The sequence below is a fragment of the Bos mutus genome, chromosome 16 (genome assembly GCF_027580195.1).
Source record: "Bos mutus isolate GX-2022 chromosome 16, NWIPB_WYAK_1.1, whole genome shotgun sequence".
Taxonomy (NCBI): Eukaryota; Metazoa; Chordata; class Mammalia; order Artiodactyla; family Bovidae; genus Bos; species Bos mutus.
The window spans coordinates 40,914,721-40,933,272 of record NC_091632.1 but is presented as its reverse complement, the minus strand read 5'-3'; the positions used below and the strand labels follow the sequence as shown (position 1 = coordinate 40,933,272).

Genomic DNA, 18,552 nt, shown 5'->3' with positions numbered 1-18,552 from the left:
CCAGAGTTTGGCATGCTGCGAGGAACTCACCAAGTGTGTGTCTAATGACCTAGTGATTTACACTTTTTTCTTTTATTTATTTTTGGCTACACTGGTCTCTCTCTAGTTGTGGCAAGTGGGGCTACTCTTTGTTGCGGTGCTCGGACTTCTCGTTGCAGCGGCTTCTCTTGTTGCAGAGCATGGGCCTTAGAGCTCGTGGGCTCAGTAGTTGTGGCACATGGGCTTAGTTGCCCCACGGCCTGTGGAACGTTCCTGGACCAAGGGTCAACCCCATGTCCCCTGCATTGACAAGTGGGTTTTTACTCACTGGACCACGAGGGAAATCCTAATGACTTACATTTTATTAAAAAGACAAACTTTGAAATAAAGCAAAGTCTTCTTTTTTCCCTTGGTGCAGACCTACTCTAGAACTAGAATCATAAAATTCAGATTAGAAGATTATCTCCAAGTGCCCAGCTGCAGATGAATTATTCCCTCTAGATCCTTTTGGTCATCTCTGCACAGCTCTGGATATGGGCAACTTTTCATTAGGTTAAGCTAAAGATCATACTGCAATTGGAGTCTATACCCTTATGTGTGGTCACTCTTCAAATATTTAGAGGCATCCTACCCATTTCTCCAGGACAACCAGCACCACCACCACTACACCCAGCCCTCACCCTAAGACACTCACTGTTTCAACTACCCCTGGGGTTCCTTCACTGAAGACCCTTCCACCTACTCTAAAATACTGGGGTCCCCAGAGCTGGGTCCTGGGATCTCTTCTCTAATCACTCTAAGAGTTCTTCTGTCTCCTTCATTCCCATGACATAACCATGGGTGGTGGCTCATGTTCTCCAGACTTATACCAATGGCCTTGACATCTGATCCAGATACACCCCAACCCGCATCTCCAATCAGTCCTTTGACTGCTCCCCTCAGATGTCTCACCTCTTCCCTAAGGCCACCTGTTCCCACCTGCCTCTCTCTCAGTGAGCAGCATCCCTTTCCCATCTTCTCAGACAGAGACCTGGGGGCCCTGCTTCTTACTTCCTTCACCCTTGCATGCCAACCTTTTGTCAAATTCAGCAGCAAGGCTTACCAATTCGATCTCCAAGACTTCTTAAATGGATCCCGTCTCTGTCTCCACTGCCATTACTCAGGTATAAGTCCTCAGACTTTCTCACCTGAGCTATTGTTGGAGCTTCCTCTCATTTCTTACCTAAAACTCTCTGATGACTTCTCAGGAGACCTAGAATAAAATTCAAACATGATCTTCCCTTCCTGCCTCTTCAATGCCCTCGGCTGGGTCACTCCTCTGTGATCACAACTGTCCACCACTCTGGTCTTATTTTGGCTCTCTGGGCAGACCAACCTCTTTCTACCATAGGACCTTTGCACATGCCATCTGGGCCTCTCCCTGGACGGCTCTTTCCCTCCTCTCAGCATGATTTTCTCCTGCTTCTCCATTGGATGCCTGCCCAGAGCCCCTAGCTGCTGCCACATAGCACCTAGAATAATCTGTCCTCACGTCTTTACACAGCTTCCTTGGTGGCTCAGTGGTAAAGAATCCACCTCCCAATGCAAGAGATGCAGGTTCAATCCCTGGGTTAGGAAGATCCTCTAGAGTAAGAAATGGCAACCCATTCCAGTATTCCTGCTTGAGAAATCCCAGGGGCCAAGGAGTCTGGGGGGTTGGGTATAGTCCATGGGGTTGCAAAAGAGTTGGACCTGACTGAACAACTAAACAACAACAAACATACTTATTTCAAGGTAAAAAGCGTAAAAGAAACAACGACAAAGTAGCCAAGGATGGGGCGGGGGTGCTGGCTATGGGGAAGCAGGGGACAGAGCCTGTGCCATGCCTGCCCATCAATACTGTGTTCTAATGAGGCCACCACCTGCCTCATATCTTGGCTGGCAAAACCTCTCAGCAGCCCCTGCTGCTTCCACAAATGCACATGATAAGCCAAGAGCAGGTCTCAGATCTGTGCCCTAGCACCAGAAAGAGAAGCTCTCACCTCCCCACCTGCTGAATAGGCAGATGAGGCTGCCTCCCACCAACACTCCCACCTACATAGGGGCCGCCAAACATATGTTGGGAAACCAAAGAAAGGGACGAAGTCCTCCTTCAGGAAGAGTATATGACTCCAGCCTGGAGAGTTTGCATGTATCTTTACCATAGCAACACTGTAACACCTGTGTTGTCATTCATTCACTGATGCCTGCCTGTGTGCAGGCTTCATCCACTCAACAAATATAAACAGCATCACCAACTCAGTGGACAAGAATTTGAGCAAACTCTGGGACATAGTCGAGGACAGAGGAGTTTGGCGTGCTGTAGTCCATGTGGTCGCAGAGTTGGACACGACTTAGTGACTGAACAACAACCTGGGGCCAGTTGTGCAGGGGATGTTGTAGATGACAAAGCAAGCCAAGAAGCCCTGCCCTCCCAGGGTTCTGTCCTGAGTGTCCTCCAAGTCCAGCAGCTTTCCTCTTTCTTGGGCTAAAGATTTCCCCCTGGACGAAAATACAGAGACAATACATGAAGTGACAAATTCCACTTCCCTAATTGCCAGCCACACTGCACCTTTATTATCAGCTGCACTTCCTAGGAGTCTTGCCTTCATTGTTTTTATTTTTTAATTATTGTGTTATTATTACTGTTATTTAAATTTTGGCTGTGCTGAATCTTTGTTGCCGAGCATGGGCTTTTATCTCTAGTTGCGGTGTGTGGGCTTCTCCTGTTGTGGTGCTCGGGCTTCTCTTGCTGCAGAGCACAGGCTCAGTAGTGGTATGCAGGTGAGTTGCCCTGCAGCATGTGGGATCTTAGTTTCCCAGCCAGGGATTGAGCTTGTGTCCCCTGCGTTGGAAGGAGGACTCTTAACCCCTGGACCTCAGGGAAGTCCCTTATTTGTTTTTATTTTTTTAATTGAAGTATAGTTGATTACAATGTTGTAATTTCTGCTGTACAACAAAGTGACTCAGTAATATGTATATAGCCTTTTTTATATTCTTTTCTATCACTTATCATGGGACACTGACTATAGTTCCCTGAGCTATACAGTAGGACCTTGTTTATCCATCCTATATACAATCATTTGCATCTGCTAACCCCAAACTTCTGATCCTTCCCTCCCCCACTCCCTCTTGCTTTTTGCAAACACAAGTCTGTTCTCTATGTCTCTGAGTCTGTTTCTGTTTCATAGAGATGTTCATCTGCAGCATATTTTAGGTTCCACATATGTGGTATCATATGTACTAATCTTTGACTTACTTCACTTAGTGTGATGATCTCTAGGCCCATCCATGTTGCTGCGAATGGATGTCTTCATTGTTTTTAAGTTTCCCTTTCTATTGTGCTTTGCATTCCTGAGATTATTCTTAGAGGTTGTATCAGTCTCTTGTACTTTCCACGGTCAGGGCACCTTTCCTTTTAGGTACCTGTCCCTTAAAAATCTCAGCTCCCCTGTGGAATGATGTCTGCGGTCACTGCCCACGTCCCTCTCATTAGAAAGAAAGTCATTTGTAATCACACAGCTGGAATTTCCATTTTTTCCTGAACTGATCTCACCTTTTGAGATGCACAGGTTGGAATCATAAGGCTCCTCAATGTCTTTTGAAATCTCCCAAACTAAAGATCAGAAAACACACCTACTGTTATCCTTCTCAACTATCAGGAACACTAAAGGTTGCAAGATGCTTATTTCCAGGGTTTCTATCATTCCTGCTTGGGTAAAGCCCCTCCGTACAGTGACCATTCCTGGGGATACTTCCTTAGAGACATGAAATGGTTCACAAGATAAGTCAAGAGCTTGTCAGAAGCTCCCACAATCTAATTTCCACATGGCAGTGAAAATGGGCTTCTTAAAAAATGTGAAGCAGGTTATGCCATCCCTTGCTGAATACCCTGAAAGCCCCTGCCATTCTCACCAAACTCATCCAATGCAACTCTTGCCCCATTCCTTCCAGTCTTCCAACTCTTTCCTGATCCAGGACCTTTGACCTGCTACTTCATCTGTTCTTCTCTTCCCTTAGGTCTCAGGCTGAATTCCAGTCTTTGAATAGGTCCAACTCTTTTCTACCCCCAGGACCTTTGCACCTGCTACTTCATCTCCTTTTCCCTTCCTTTAGGTCTCAAGCTGAATTCTAGCCTTTGAACAGGTCCAACTTTTTCCTGCCCCAGGAACTTTGCTCCTGCTATTTCATCTCTTCTTCTCGTCCTTTAGCTCTCAGGCTGAATTCCACATCCTCCAGGAGGCTTCCTTCAATTATCCTTGGTTAATCAGGTCCAAGGACAAGGTCCCCTGTGGTTACTCTTATTTCTTCAGAGTTGCAATGATTGTATTTATTAGTCTGCTTACTTGTCGGTTTTGGTTTCGGTTTTTGCTTGCTTCCTGCCATTGAAAGGTCAGCTCCAATAGGACAGGGACTCTGATATCTGTCTTGTTCACCACTGTGTCTAGCCTAGAATCTAAGGGCTGATACTCAATAAATTTTGGTTTGTGAAAGAATCTGATTTAGGACTCACAGACTTTGAAAACAAACATATGGTTACCAAAGGGGCAATGTGGAGTGGGGGAAGGGATAAATTAGTAGGAGTTTGGGATTACATGTACACACTACTATAGATAGTGAGATAGACAGATAATCAACAAGGACATACTGTGTAGTTCAGAGAACTCTACTAAATATTCCCCTAAATAAGCTATAGGGGAATAGAACCAAAAAAAGAGTGGCTATATGTATACATATAACTGAACACTTGGCTGTACACCTCAAACTAACACAACATTGTGTATCAACTATGCATGTGTGCATGCTAAGTCACTTCAGTTGTGGCCATCTCTCTGCAACCCTGTGGACTGTAGCCTACCAGGCTCCTCTGTCCATGGGATTCTCCAGGCAAGAATACTGGAGTGGGTTGCCATGGCCTCCTCCAGAGGATCTTCCTGACCCAGGGATCAAACCTGCATCTCTTGCGTCTCCTGCTTTGGCAGGCGGGTTCTTTACAACTAGCACCACTCAAGAAGCCCATAAATCAACTGTATGCCAACATAAAATAAAAATTAAATAAAAAAGAATCTGACTTACCTGAAGAGGCTTCCTTCAGATGTCACACCTAGATGCTGCTCTCTGCCATTTGGGGAGCTCTGTCCCAGGATGGAATACCTCCTGGGTCCAGGTGCCATGACAGCAGTCACCTTCTGGCTTTCTCTTACCTTCCTGATGAGTCCCTCTTCTCCCTGCATCCCTCAGGCTTACAGCCAGGTCTCTCCCTTTGGGATGGGGTGAGTCTTGCACAGCTTTTCTCTGTGAGATCCTACTTCCGGGCCGTGAGCATTATTCTGCCTGTCCTAACTATTCCCTGTGTGAATCATGGGGCACTTCCTGCCCTCCAGTTCTTTCTACATCACCTTGCCATCCTCCACGGCAAGTCACCAATGCCTGGGAGTTTTCCTCCCTCCTCTGCAATATTCAGCTCCAAGCTTGCTTGGGATGCAGCCAGTCGTTGGGCAAACACATTCTTGACCCTGCCCCATGTGCTCACTTCTAGCTAAGGGCCTTTTTTTCCCCTGATATCTTAAGATGTGCAAGATCCAGGAAGTCAAAGCCAAATAACCGGTCACTCACCTCCCTCATCTTCTCTTCCCACTGTTGCCATTTCAGCAGGAAGAAATTGGAGAAACGGGCCCCTGCTTCCTTCTGCGTCAGGCCCAGGACCCCACAGTCTCTTGAAGGTGCTACATGGACCAGCGGCTCCTGGGTGGACACTGCAGCAGGTGGGTACATGGACGGGTGGTGGCTTGGAGACACAGCACGTCTCCCCCGGCCATGTCAGGTCCATTCGGCCTAGCTGCTCCCTTTGACTGAGAGCACTCCACTCCCGTGACTCAACCCCCTCCCAGAGGCCTTCCTGGTCCCTGCTTCTCCAGAAGATACGGTTTCTCCCATCTCAGGGAGCAACTAGGCTTTCTTCTCTCTTTGACATCACAGTCCTCTGCTCTCTTTGATCGTGTCCTGGCTTTGAGAGGATCCGCATCTTCAACTGCTTGCTTTTTCTGTTCTTACTGGGTCTGTTTAGAAGCAGAAGACTGAGGGCAGGACCATCTCTGCCCGGTTCATCCCTGGAACCCCAGCACCGAGCACAGTCTCCATTCCTTACAGCCATTCCAGACCTTAGTTGAATGAGTGAATCAACTATTTCTTCCTTCTAAGAAGTAAACCTAGTCCTGTGCTGATCCATTGTCTCTCTGGACCCAGTAACCAGGAAAATGCACACTGCCCATTGTCAGTCCTTGGAACGACCATCACAGTGTCTTGTAGGGGAGTGGAATCCTAAGATTGTGATTCTCCGTGACTGTGAGATGATGCTTTGTGAAGCGCTTGCTTTGGTGCTGGGCGTGGTGTACAGGGGCAGGTAGGATGACTGGATGATGATGACGTAGAGGAGGAAGACAAGAAAGAAGACGAAGGTGCTGGTGACGCTGAAGGTGACGATGCTGAGCTAAACTGCATTTGTTTCTCAGACTCTGGTTCATCTCCACCACCCCACCATCACCCCCATTCCAAGAAGCCATAAGCCACTTCCTTCACACACACTCACATGTTTTCCTACCCATGATCAGGAATAAAGGCTTGGCTACTATTAGCAAATGATGACCAGTTAGCACAGCCAGTAAGAACAGGTAGGTGGTGAATCACCTGGAAAATGGGAAAAGAATTCACATTTGTTTTAAACTTCAAATCTCTGCATTTGGGAGCTCTTATCTGTTTGTTTCCAGACTCAGGAGATGAATACTATTGGGGCTTCCGGAGAGGAAACAAACCTAGAAAGAATTTTCAAATGCTTCCAGCTATGGTGATAAATCGGACATTTCTTTCTTAAAAATGGTATTATAAAATCTTACAGATTGGATTAGATTATAGGACCACCCATTTTAATTAGTCTAATTAGAGAATACTTTTGGGGAGAAAAAATTGTCCTCTTCCCTCTTAAGTTTCAGAGCTAGGGCCTGCAAATTAGGCTGATAAAGGCCATAACAGGAGAAAAAGGCATTCAAATTTTGTTTGATGTTAATATTTTAATTTTCACATGCATGGGTTAATATTTAAATTTTAACATGCATGGAGGACTTCATAGAAAAGAAATGAAGTGGTTAAACTCAGAGGGCTTATATACCATTTTAGTAAAGGGCAATACATTTTTGAGAAGAGAAAAGACAGAGGAAAAGGGGTTTGGGTTTCTAGGAGTGGTAAATGGCTGAAAGGTAAACATATTGGAGAAAGTACTACAAGATAAAGTAGGGTTTTGTTTATACAGACTCATCTTGGCGCCATCTCCATCTCCAGTGATAAAGGTTGCTCCTGTCTTCCTGGTACGAGGGAGGGAAGAACAGCTTCACCAGGGAAATTTATGACCTACTTTCAGGCAAAGAGCAGGACAGCAGATTGCCTTTCCTGTGTCTGCTTTTTCTCAGTTGCCTTCAGCTCAAAACAACCCTTATGCCAAAGTGGTGTGCTTTGGGATGGCGTGTTTTGATCTCCTGTGATATTTTAAAAGAAACTTAGATCTACTGCCCTCAAAACTACAGAAACTCAAAATAGGGGGAAATAGAATTTTTTTTTAATATTTTTTTAATGTGGATCTTTTTTTTAAAATATTTTATTTATTTTTAAAATTTTATTTTTATTTTTAACTTTACAATATTGTATTGGTTTTGCCATATCGGATCTTTTCATTTAAAAAAAAAAGTCTTTATTGAATTTGTTACAATATTGCTTCTGTTTTATGTTTTGGATTTTGGGCCACAAGGCTTCTGGATTTTAGCTCCCCAACCAGGGATCGAACCTACACCCTCTCATTGGAAAGCAAAGTCTTAACCACTTAACTACCAGAGAAGTCCCTGGGAAAACAGAAGCTTACCCCCTGGACACCCTGGCAGGTTTATTTAGGGAATACAGAAGAATCATTTAAATCAACATTAAATTTATAATATACAAAGGAGGGCTTCTAAAATCTAGAAAATTGTTTTTGTGTCACATAAATTAGATATTTTCCCTCTGATCTTTCCTGCTCAGCAAAACTTCATTTACAACATGTATGTAAATTATTACATACTTCCATCTGGTGAGGCTGAAATAAATTGTGGTTGATATGATTGCCATTATTTAAAAGAGTAAATTATTTAGGAAGAAAAAACATCTTATTTCTAGGTTTCCTGAGAAGCTGGGTTTTAGAGCCCCCATGAATTGATGGGACCTTCCAGGTGTCTTTAGCCCATGACACCTCTGGGTGGCCAAGTCACAATCTTGCAAACTCAGCCCCAGGGTTGGGTACCTGGGTTCTCATCCGGTCTGTCGTCCCCCCTGGAACTATGAACAGCACAGAAGGTACAAGAGTATAGCCCTGGGGACTTCCCTCGTGGTCCAGCAGCTAAGACTCCACACTCCCGATGCAGAGGGCCAGGGTTCAATCCCTGGTGGGGGAACCAGATTCCACATGTTGCAACTAAGAGTCCACATGCTATAACTAGAAGATCTTGCATGCCTCAACCAAGACTCGTGCAGCCAAATTAATTAGTCAGGTAAAGAGGATAGTTCTAGGCAGAAGGCCTTCCCTGATAATTGGTAAAGAATCCTCCTGCAATTCAGGAGACTCTGGTTTGATTCCTGGGTCGGGAAGATCTGCTGGAGAAGGGATAGGCTACCCACTCCAGTATTCTTGGGCTTCCCTTGCAGCTCAGCTGGTGAAGAGTCCGTCTGCAGTGTGGGAGACCTAGGTTTGATCTCTGGGTTGGGAAGATCCCCTGGAGAAGGGAAAGGCTACCCACTCCAATATTCTGGCCTGGAGAATTTCATGGACTGTATAGTCCATGGGGTTGCAAAGAGCTGGATACGACTGAGCGACGTTAACTCACTAGACAGAAAGCATCAACTCCAGACCTAGCCACCTTCTGTAGTATCATTGTTGATGAACTTTAGTGGACGCTGAGACTGTCATATTTGTTCATGTCTAGGAACACGATGAGCAATGCTTGTTTAGCATGTTTCCTTCAAAAGCCCAGTGTTTTTCAAAATCACATTAAACATATTCTTCCCATGTCCTGAAGCATAAAAGTAGAAAAATGAAATTAATTTCATTACAGGTATATCTCAGAGATTGTGTGTTTGGTTCCAGACCATTGCAATCAACTAGAATCCTGATAAAGCAAGACACATGAATTTTTTGATTTCTCAGTGCATATAAAATTAGGTTTACTGTCATCCATTAAGTATGAGGTCTAAAAAAAACAATATACATAACTTGATTATTTAAAAAAAAAATGCTAACCATCATCTGAACCTTCAGGGAGTTATAAAATTTTTGCAATAGTAACATCAAAGATCACTGACCATCATAACAAATATAATAATGACAAAGTTTGAAATGTTGAGAGAATTACCAAAATGTGGCACGGAGACATGAAGCGAGCAAATGCTGTTAGAAAAATGGTGCTGACAGGCTTGCTTGACACAGGGTTGCCACAACCTTCAATTTGTAAAAAACGCAATATATGTAAATCACAATAACTGAATTGCAATAAAAAGTATGCCTGTATGTTGTTGTTTGGTTGCTAAATTGTGACCTTTTGCAACCCTGTGGACTGTAGCCCTCCAGGTTCCTCTGTCCCTGGGATTTCCCAGGTAACAATACTGGAGTGGGTTGCCTTCTCCAGGGGATCTTCCCAACCAAGGAACTGAACCCACGTCTCCTGCATTGGCAGGCCAGTTTGTTACCACTGAGCCACCAGGGAAGGCCATATCTCAAGATACATAAGCAAATTAGGCCAAAACCACAGAAAACTGAATAGCTAAAGTAGACAGTAATACCTACCGAAAAAAACACTTTTTGCTCTCAGGAACTTCATAATTTTCATAACTGTTCAATAAAATCTTTTTTTTGTGGCAACATATACCTTGTGGGACCTTAGTTTCCTGACCAGGAATCAAACCCCAGCCCTTGTCAATGACAGCACTGAGTCCTAACCACTGGACAACCAGAGAATTCCCAACAAATCTTTAAATTAATGAAGCATAAAGTAATTAAGTCAAGAGAAGAAAGCACTGTTTTCAATGACCAAAAGTTCAAATCAGATTTTAGAATGGGTGTTTGTCCACCTGTTTTAAGATGGGTCGACATCTTAGGTCAGGACCAAGTGCCTGTACAGAGTGGATGCTTTGGGTCAGCATCCAGCTGGCTAAAGCAGACGTTCCCTTTCTATAGGGTAGAAATGAAAAGATGTAGCACTTAACACTAACCATATGCCAACCAAGAATGGTTCCCCAACAGTGGCTATGAAGTTCCAGAAACTGAGGGTTGAAAGGGATCCAGGCTGAGGGCTGTCTCTTAGCCAGAGGCTAGTTTAGGTAGAAAGTCTCTTCTCCTTCAATTCTCTTCGTTAATGATTCTCCTGCCCTTTGCACGTCCATCCATCTATCTGCAAACAAAACACAGGGAGGGAACCCCCAGGCTGCTGGTTCAGAAGCAGGGGCCCACGCGAGTCACTGAAAACTACAGAATATCTGCCCGGGACCCCGGGTCTGTAATCCCCCAGGTCCCATTCACAGACCCATTTTCTGGGAAGAGTAAGAGCAAAATCAAACAAAAGAGCACTATTCTCGGATCCTTTCTTTTATATTCAATTGCTGGGCTAATGCAGTTTTAGAGTCTAGTGCTGAATGAGGATGACTTTAGCCAAATCCAGGCTGTTTTAGAATAAACATAAAATAAATTCAACAGGCCCTGACTCATCAGAATGGAAAATCTAACTGCTCCAGGGAAATATAAAAGAACTAAGATGGGGTTTATTCAGTGCTGAGTTTTGAGGCCCAAAGATGGCCCTCAAAGTTTGGCTCCATCAGGCGTGAGACAGCCAGTTACACAGGGAATCCGAATGTTTAAGGCCAACTTCGAAGTTTTTGCCAAAGTTGTCTTCCAAGAATGTAAGTCTGCACCCTCTCTGGGCAATCCCTGGGAAATTTCACTGTGTTGATACATGCGAGTCAATCCTAAAGGAAATCAACCCTGAATACTCACAGGAAGGACTGATGCCGAAGCTGAAGCTCCAATACTTTGGCCACCTGATCTGAAGAGTTAACTCATTGGAAAAGACCCTGATGTTGCAAAAGATTGAAGGCAGAAGGAGAAGAGGACCACAGAGGATGAGATGGTTGGATGGCATCACCGACTCAATGGATGTGAACTTGGGCAAACCCAGGAAGATGGTGAGGGACAGGGAGGCCTGGCATGCTGCAGTCCATGGGGTCAAAAAGAGTCCGACAGGACTTGGTGACTGAACAACAACAATACATACGAGGGGGCCGCATGTGGTGGCTTTGAAACCTATTCTTAATGTCACACCTGGACTTTCTTCTATTTTCAAAGTGTTTTTGTCCTTGGCTGCGAGCTCGCCCATCAAACAGGGTGCTAAGCCATGAACTCCTCAAGGATCCCACCCTACCCTGCAAAAGGTAACTCCTGCCACCCTAGAAGCTTCTCTGGCTCTGTGAAGTGGGGTTCCCTGTGAAGTGGGGCTCCACCGAACCACATGGAGCCCCAAGAGACTAAGAGGATGTATATCTGAGCCTCACAGTCAAGCAAAAGCTAACCCATCACTTTTCTCAAAAGCCTGAGACTTCCCTGGTGGTCCAGTGGTTAAGACTCTGCACGCACAATGCAAGGGGCTGGGGGTTTCATCCTTTCTCAGGGACCAGAGCCCACATGCCACAACTAAGAGTCTACGTGCTGCGACTAAACACACACGTGTTTAGTGTGTGTTTCCCAACTAAGACCCAGCAGCTGAATAAAAGAAAGTAACAAAATATTTTTAAAAAGGTCTGATGTGACTGATAAGCTCTCAGCAGGTAGCAACCAGTCAGGGAGGATGAAGATGATCTGATTTTACACCTGGAGTCGGGGGGTTGAAATAAAAGCGCACTGAGGAAGGGCTGGGTGGCCAAGGTCATTTCTGCCTGCATGCACGGGGCAGGCGGGAGGGGGGAAGAGTCTCCGACAGCACCCCCGACTCCAGCACTGAACTTGGTTGGGTCTGTCCCTTTTCTCGCCCTGCAGGGGCTCCCCCCAGGTCACAGGCCAATCCCTATTATTGGATCCCTGATCAGAAAGCCGGGACTCCCTCCAGACCTGCGGCCACTCAGACCAGCACTTCCAAGAGGCTCAAGTTCGGGACCCGAGTAAAAATACACAGGGCCTATAAATAAGCCGGGGAATTTCTTCAAGGCCCCAGTGCCACAAGGAGAAGGTGGCACCGCACAAGTGCTCACTCGAACATTTCTCAACGTGTAAAAATAACTTTGATAAAGGCGCAAAGACGCCTGGCTCAGAAGAAAGGAATGGAGCGGCGCTGAGAGCCCACTTCCTGCGTCGCGGCCGCTGGGCCCCTCAGCGCGGGGGCGGGGCGGGGCGAGCTGACGGCGCGCGGACGAGGGGGGCGGGCGGGGCACCCCCACCGGGCGGGCCGCGTGACTCACCGCGGCGGCCCGCGCCTTAAAAGGGCAATCGCTTCCGGTGGCCGACTGGAGGAGGGGCCCACCTGACTCCCACGGGGGTAAATGGCCCCAGTTTGCAAAGGGCCCCACGTGCCACTCCAAGACTGAACCTGGGCTCATACCACATTTTTCAAACTGGTTCCGTCCCTCCCCTTCCTTCTTTTGTCCCTTCTCCTGGGCCTCCTCGGACCTGGTTCCAGCCCTAAGGTGTGCTGGAGCAGCTATTCCTCCTCTCTGAGACCCGTCATTTAAAAATCCCACTCTTTGGGACTTGCCCTGCTGTCAAGTGGATGAGACTCTGCACTTCAAAGCAGGGGCTGTGTGTGTTAGTCACTCTGCTGCTAAGTCACTTCAGTCGTGTCCGACTCTGTGCGACCCCATGGACTGCAGCCTAAAGGCTTCTCCGTCCCTGGGATTCTCCAGGCAAGAACACTGGAGTGGGTTGCCATTTCCTTCTCCAGTCGCTCAGCCTTGTCCAACTCTTTGCGACAGTATGGACTGTAGCCTGGCAGGCTCCTCTGTTCATGGAATTCTCCAGGCAAGACTACTACAGTGGGGTAGCCATTCCCTTCTCCTGTGGATCTTCCTGACCCAGAGATGAAACCCTGGTCTCCTGCATTGCAGGCAGATTCTTTATGGTCTGAGCCACCAGGGAAGCTCCAATGCAGGGGGCGCTGATTCAGTACCTGGTGGGGGAACTAAGATCACATATACCTTTCAGCGAGCCCCCCTCCCCAAAAAATCCCACCCTCCTTTTCCTTCTTTCAGCCTCAATTGTGGGTAAATTATCATTTGCAGGTAAATTGCAGACTGCCTGTCTCCTTATCACTAAGGACAAGGGTTAGCTAAAGAAAAAGACTGTTTTGAGGATGCCCAGTGACCTCTGAGCTGCCCAGTCCAATGGCCTGGCAGAGTTCATTTGCTTGACCCTTCTGTTCCTTGTTCTCTCTGTCTCTCCCTCCTCTGATTCTCCCCTTTCCTGGGCTCCTCTCCTCCCTCCCTCCCTTCATAGGTGATCTCTCCAGGGGTCTTGCCTCCCATCTCACTTTACCACTTCTTCCCGGAGGAGGTCAAGGACTCTCACAGCATTATCTGTCACCCATCCTCTTCCAGCACTGAATCTTAGCCTGTCGTTCCTTCTTCAGTCCTTAAGTCTAGTCTAACTCTTTGCGACCCCATGGAGGGCAGCACACCACGCTTCCCTGTCCTTCACTATCTCCTGGTGTTTGCTTAAACTCAAGTTCATTGAGTAGGTAATGCCATCGTCCTCAATCTTTCCCAGCATCAGGGTGTTTTCCAGTGAGTTGGCTCTTCACATCAGGTTGCCAAAGTATTGGAGCTTTAGCCTCAGCATCAGTCCTTTCAATGAATACTCAGGGTTAATTTCCTTTAGAATTAACTGGTTTGATTTCCTTGCTGTCCAAGGGACTATTAAGAGTCTTCTCCAGCACCACAATTCGAAAGCATCCATTCTTCAGCACTCAGCCTTCTTTATATCCAACTCTCACATCCGTACATGACTACTGGAAAAACCACAGCTGTGACTTTCTTAGCCTGGGTCCCGTTCTAAACTACTTGAACGTCCACTGATTCCTTGAAATTCCTTGAAGCAGTGCCTGATTCCTTGAAATCCTTCCACTCCTTGTAAACTGCACATGACAAGGAACTGGGTCATGGTCCCTGCACCCCCACCCCCATGTCCCTCTTTGCAGGGCTCCCCAAGGTGAACTTCCCTCACTTTGAATTCTGCCCCCTCCAGGCTCTTGCCTAGTTCTTGGTCACATGCCCTGGAAACCTCATTCTGACTTTCATCTACGTCCTTCATTCTCCATCCTCATTTACCTACTGACTGGACTTCCCACCTGGAGGCCCTTGCCATCATCTCTGCACCACTATGAGAGCTGCCTTCGATGTTATCCAAGGTCTCTCTTGATTGCAATTACTGCCCTCAAGCTTCTCCCACTGGATTCCAAAGAGCAGACTCTTGGGTCCCTGAAAAGGTATTCAAATGTTGTGTGTCAGGGAGGAGCATTTCCTCAGAAAAGGCTTGTTTGTTTCATCACATTTTAAAAAGAATGTGGCCTCTCCCATGAAAGAAAAGAATCTAAGGGTTTTGTGTTAAGATTCAAAGTCTTGATGAATCCAAAACCCCATAAGCCATTTACTGCAGCTCAGTCCAGCTTTCCCAAACTTGCTGGTCACAAGAGTGCCCCGAGGCACCAGGTAAAAATCCAGGCTCATTGGCTCCTGCCCTGTGGATTCTGATTCAAAAGGTCTGAGTGGTGGAGTCAGGATGGGGGTGGAGGGAGCCCAGGAATCTGTATATCAAGCAGACAAGTCTAATAGGGAAACACTGGGCTAGAAGCAGCCAAGGGCTTTCTCGCCTCCAGACTTCTGCATTCAGTGTGGGTCCCTCTTTCTGAAATTTCTGGAAATTTCATTGATAAATTCATGTTGATCGTTCAATGTGCAGTTCAGCATTGGTGCCTCTGTTGAGGTCTTCCCCACCATTTTTTTTTTTAAGTATTTATTTATTTGGCTGTTCCCTATCTTAGTTGCTGCATGATCTATAGTTGCGGCATGTGGGATCTAGTTCCCTGACCAGGGATCGAACCTGCATTGGGAGCTCAGAGTCTTAGCCACTGAACCACTAGGGGAGTCCCTACCTATATTATCTTTTAATGTTCACAATCTTTTACCCACAGTGAAACAGCTAGGAAAGACCTCTTTAGACCTATTCTGCTGAGTTGGCAAAGAATCTGCCAGCTATGTGGGAGATCTGGGTTCAACCCCTGGGTTGGGAAGATCCCGTGGAGAAGGGAAAGGATACCCACTCCCGTATTCTGGACTGGAGAATTCAATGGATGGTATAGTCCATGGGGTGCAAAGAGTCGGACATGACTGAGTGACTTTCACTTTCACTTTCTTCTAACTTGGAGCACTGGCTTGGATTTTTTTTTTTAATTTTTTAAATTAATTTTCTATTAATACTCCCTCACTTAGCATGTGCTTAATAAATGTTACACTAAGTGGTGAATCAGAGTGTGGTTATTAAATAGAAAGTGAAAGAAAGTGAAAGTCGCTCAGTCATGTCTGACTCTTTGGGACCCAATTCTCCAGGACAGAATACTGGAGTGGGTAGCCTTTCCCTTCTCCAGGGAATCTTCCCAACCCAGGGATCGAGCCCAGGTCTCCCACATTGCAGGCAGATTCTTTATCAGCTGAGCCACAAGGGAAGCCCTGTTTATTAAATAAGCTCTTGAAAACTGTGTGCTAAGTCGCTTCAGTTGTGTCCGACTCTTTGCGACCCTATGGACTATAGCCCGCCAGGCTACTCTGTCCATGGGATTTTCCAGGCAAGAATACTGGCGTGGGTTGCCATTCCCTTATCCAGAGGATCTTCCCAACCCAGGGATTGAACCTGTGTCTCTTACATCTCCTGCAGTGGCAAGAAGGTTCTTTATCACTAGTGCCACCTGGAAAATTACATAATGTGCCATGTCTTTGGCTATTCTTGTTTATCCGCCTTTGTGCCCTGAATGAGAATTAGCTCTCGGTTCGTGCAAGAGGTCCGGCAGAGTCTGGACGCCCACCTTAGGGATGCTGTCCAAGACCTTCCCAAGCCTAACATGCTGGATTTCTCCTCCTCTTCAACTAGGACGTTTTCATAGGTGATCATTCAGGGAGTTTCATTCTCCCACTCAGCAGGCCTGTGCTGAGTGCCTCCTGGTCCCAGGTCCTTTCTGGGTACGAAGGAGACTGGGAGGAAAACACAGTAAACACATCAACAAGAAAATAAACAACACTAAGTCAGAGATAGGGCTTCCCTGGTGGCTCGATGGTAAAGAATCCACCTGTAATGCAGGAGATGTGGGTTTGATCCCTGGGTCAGGACGATCCCCTGGAGGAGGAAATGGCTACCCACTCCAGTATTCTTGCCTAGAAAATTCCATGGACAGAGGAACCTAGTGGGCTACAGTCCATGGCGTCTCAAAGAGTCCGGCATGACAGAGTGACTAAACAACATCAACAAAGTCAGAGATAAGAGCTGGGGAGAAAATAAGACAAAATGAGAATTGTGTGCATGAGCGTGGAGAAGATCTCTCCAAGGAGAAGATGATTACATGGAGATCTGGAGACCCTGATTTGATTCCTGGGTCGGGAAATCTGCTGGAGAAGGGACAGGCTACCCACTCCAGTATTCTTGGGCTTCCCTTGTGGCTCAGCAGGTAAAGAAATCTGCCTGCAATGCAGGAGACCTGGGTTCGATCCCTCTGTTAGGAAGATTCCCCTAGAAAAGGGAAAAGTTACCCATTTCAGTATTCTGGCCTGGAGTTGCAACTTTCACTTTTCTTTCATTTGGGTAAGAAAGGGGGTGGTCGTGTGAGGCTTTCCCAGCAGAAAGAACAACCTCTGGGTTGGAGTCGCTGAGGTCCCGCAAAGCAGCCGGAGTGGCCAGAGCAGAGTGGATGAGGAGAGAGACAGGAGAACCAGGTCAGGACCAGGTGGCACAGGAAGGCACAGATGGGAGGTTGGAACCGTAAGTCATGCCCGGCTATGAGCAGGCCTGTGATGTAATTCTGTTTAGCTTATTAGACAGTCATCCCCGCTGCTGTGTGGAATGTGAATTTTGTGGAGCTGGAGCGGAGGCAGGTCACACAGAGGGAAGTGTTTGAGTGGTCCACCAGACTTGGTCTACCTTTGGCCACGGTAACAGCATTGGAGACAAGGAGTGACAGGTCTGGTTTGTAAGGTAGCCCACGGGTGTGTGTGCTAAGTCGTTCAGTTGTATCCAACTCTGTGAAAACCTATGGACTGTAGCCCATCAGGCTCCTCTGTCCATTGGATTCTCCAGGCAAGAATACTGGAGTGGATTGTCATTTCCAGGGGATCTTCCAGACCCAGGGATCCAACCTGCATCTCTTATGTCTGCTACATTGGCAGGCAGATCCTTTATCGCTAGTGTCGCCTGAGAGCCTGTGGCAGAGTCAGTAGCTGTGCAAAGTCCCTGGGGCAGGGACCCTAACTGAGCAAAAGAGCAAGGAAGGTAGGTTGGGCCAAGTGTAGGTGGGTTGTTTGTCTCAGAAGAGAGAGGCATTCTTTGGTGATGTTTGGGTCATCTGTGAGGACGAGAAAGCAGGTCAGAGGCTTGCAGGGGTTTGATAAAGGTATTTATAATTGACCTATAGTTGGTTTACAACACTGTGTTAGTTTCAGGTGTACAGCAGAGTGATTTAGATCTGTCTGTCTATCTTTGTTGTTCAGTCCATAACTTGTGTCCCACTCTGTGACCCCATGAACTGCAGCACACCAGGCTCATCTGTCCTGCACTATCTCCCGGAGTTTGTTCAAATTCATGCCCATTGAGTCCATACTGCTAACTATCTCATCCTCTGCTCCCCCTTCTCTTCCTGCCCTCACTCTTCCCCATCATCAAGCCTTTTCCAATGAGTTGGTTCTTTGCATCCAGTGACCAAAATATTGGAGCTTCAGCTTTAGCATCAGACCTTCAAATGAAGAGCTATCTATCTATCTATCTATCTATTCTACACTATCTATGTTCTTTTACATTACAGGTTATTATAAGACATTGACTATAGTTCCCTGTGCTTTACAGCAGATCCTTGTTGTTTATCTATTTTATATATAGTTTATCTATTTTATATATAGTAGTGTGTATCTGTTAATCCTATACTTCCAATTTGCCCCCGCTTCCTTTCCCCCTTGGTAACCATAATTTTGTTTTCTACCTCTGTGAGTCTGTTTCTGCGAGAAAGGCATTTAAAAACACCATTTCACAGAGTATTCCTGATCTGAGGAAAAGTTATGTCACTAAAAATGTGTATCTGACCTAGAGATGGCAAGTTCTATTTGATGGTTTATATTGATGAACCAGGTTCTGAAATCTCTCCACTACCCCCAAAACAATCGTCTAAATCCATTCAGCAGGTATAAGCCCTCATGGTCCTGGCCTCCTTGCTCAGGATATTCCTGGATGATTCTATAGAGGGTGAGGAAGAA

General features: G+C 46.3%; 2 long non-coding RNA genes across 2 annotated transcripts in view; one reads left to right on the top strand and one right to left on the bottom strand.

Annotated features, from left to right (window-relative positions):
• LOC138991268 (uncharacterized) overlaps positions 1-5,458 on the bottom strand; it is a 28,648-nt gene extending 23,190 nt beyond the window's left edge. Inside the window, exon 1 of the long non-coding RNA XR_011467269.1 lies at positions 5,074-5,458. This is a non-coding gene — a long non-coding RNA (uncharacterized lncRNA). The remainder of the gene's footprint in view (positions 1-5,073) is intronic.
• Positions 5,459-5,586: 128 nt separating this feature from the next.
• Positions 5,587-18,552, top strand: part of LOC138991267 (uncharacterized) — a 45,999-nt gene continuing 33,033 nt past the window's right edge. Inside the window, exon 1 of the long non-coding RNA XR_011467268.1 lies at positions 5,587-5,762. This is a non-coding gene — a long non-coding RNA (uncharacterized lncRNA). The remainder of the gene's footprint in view (positions 5,763-18,552) is intronic.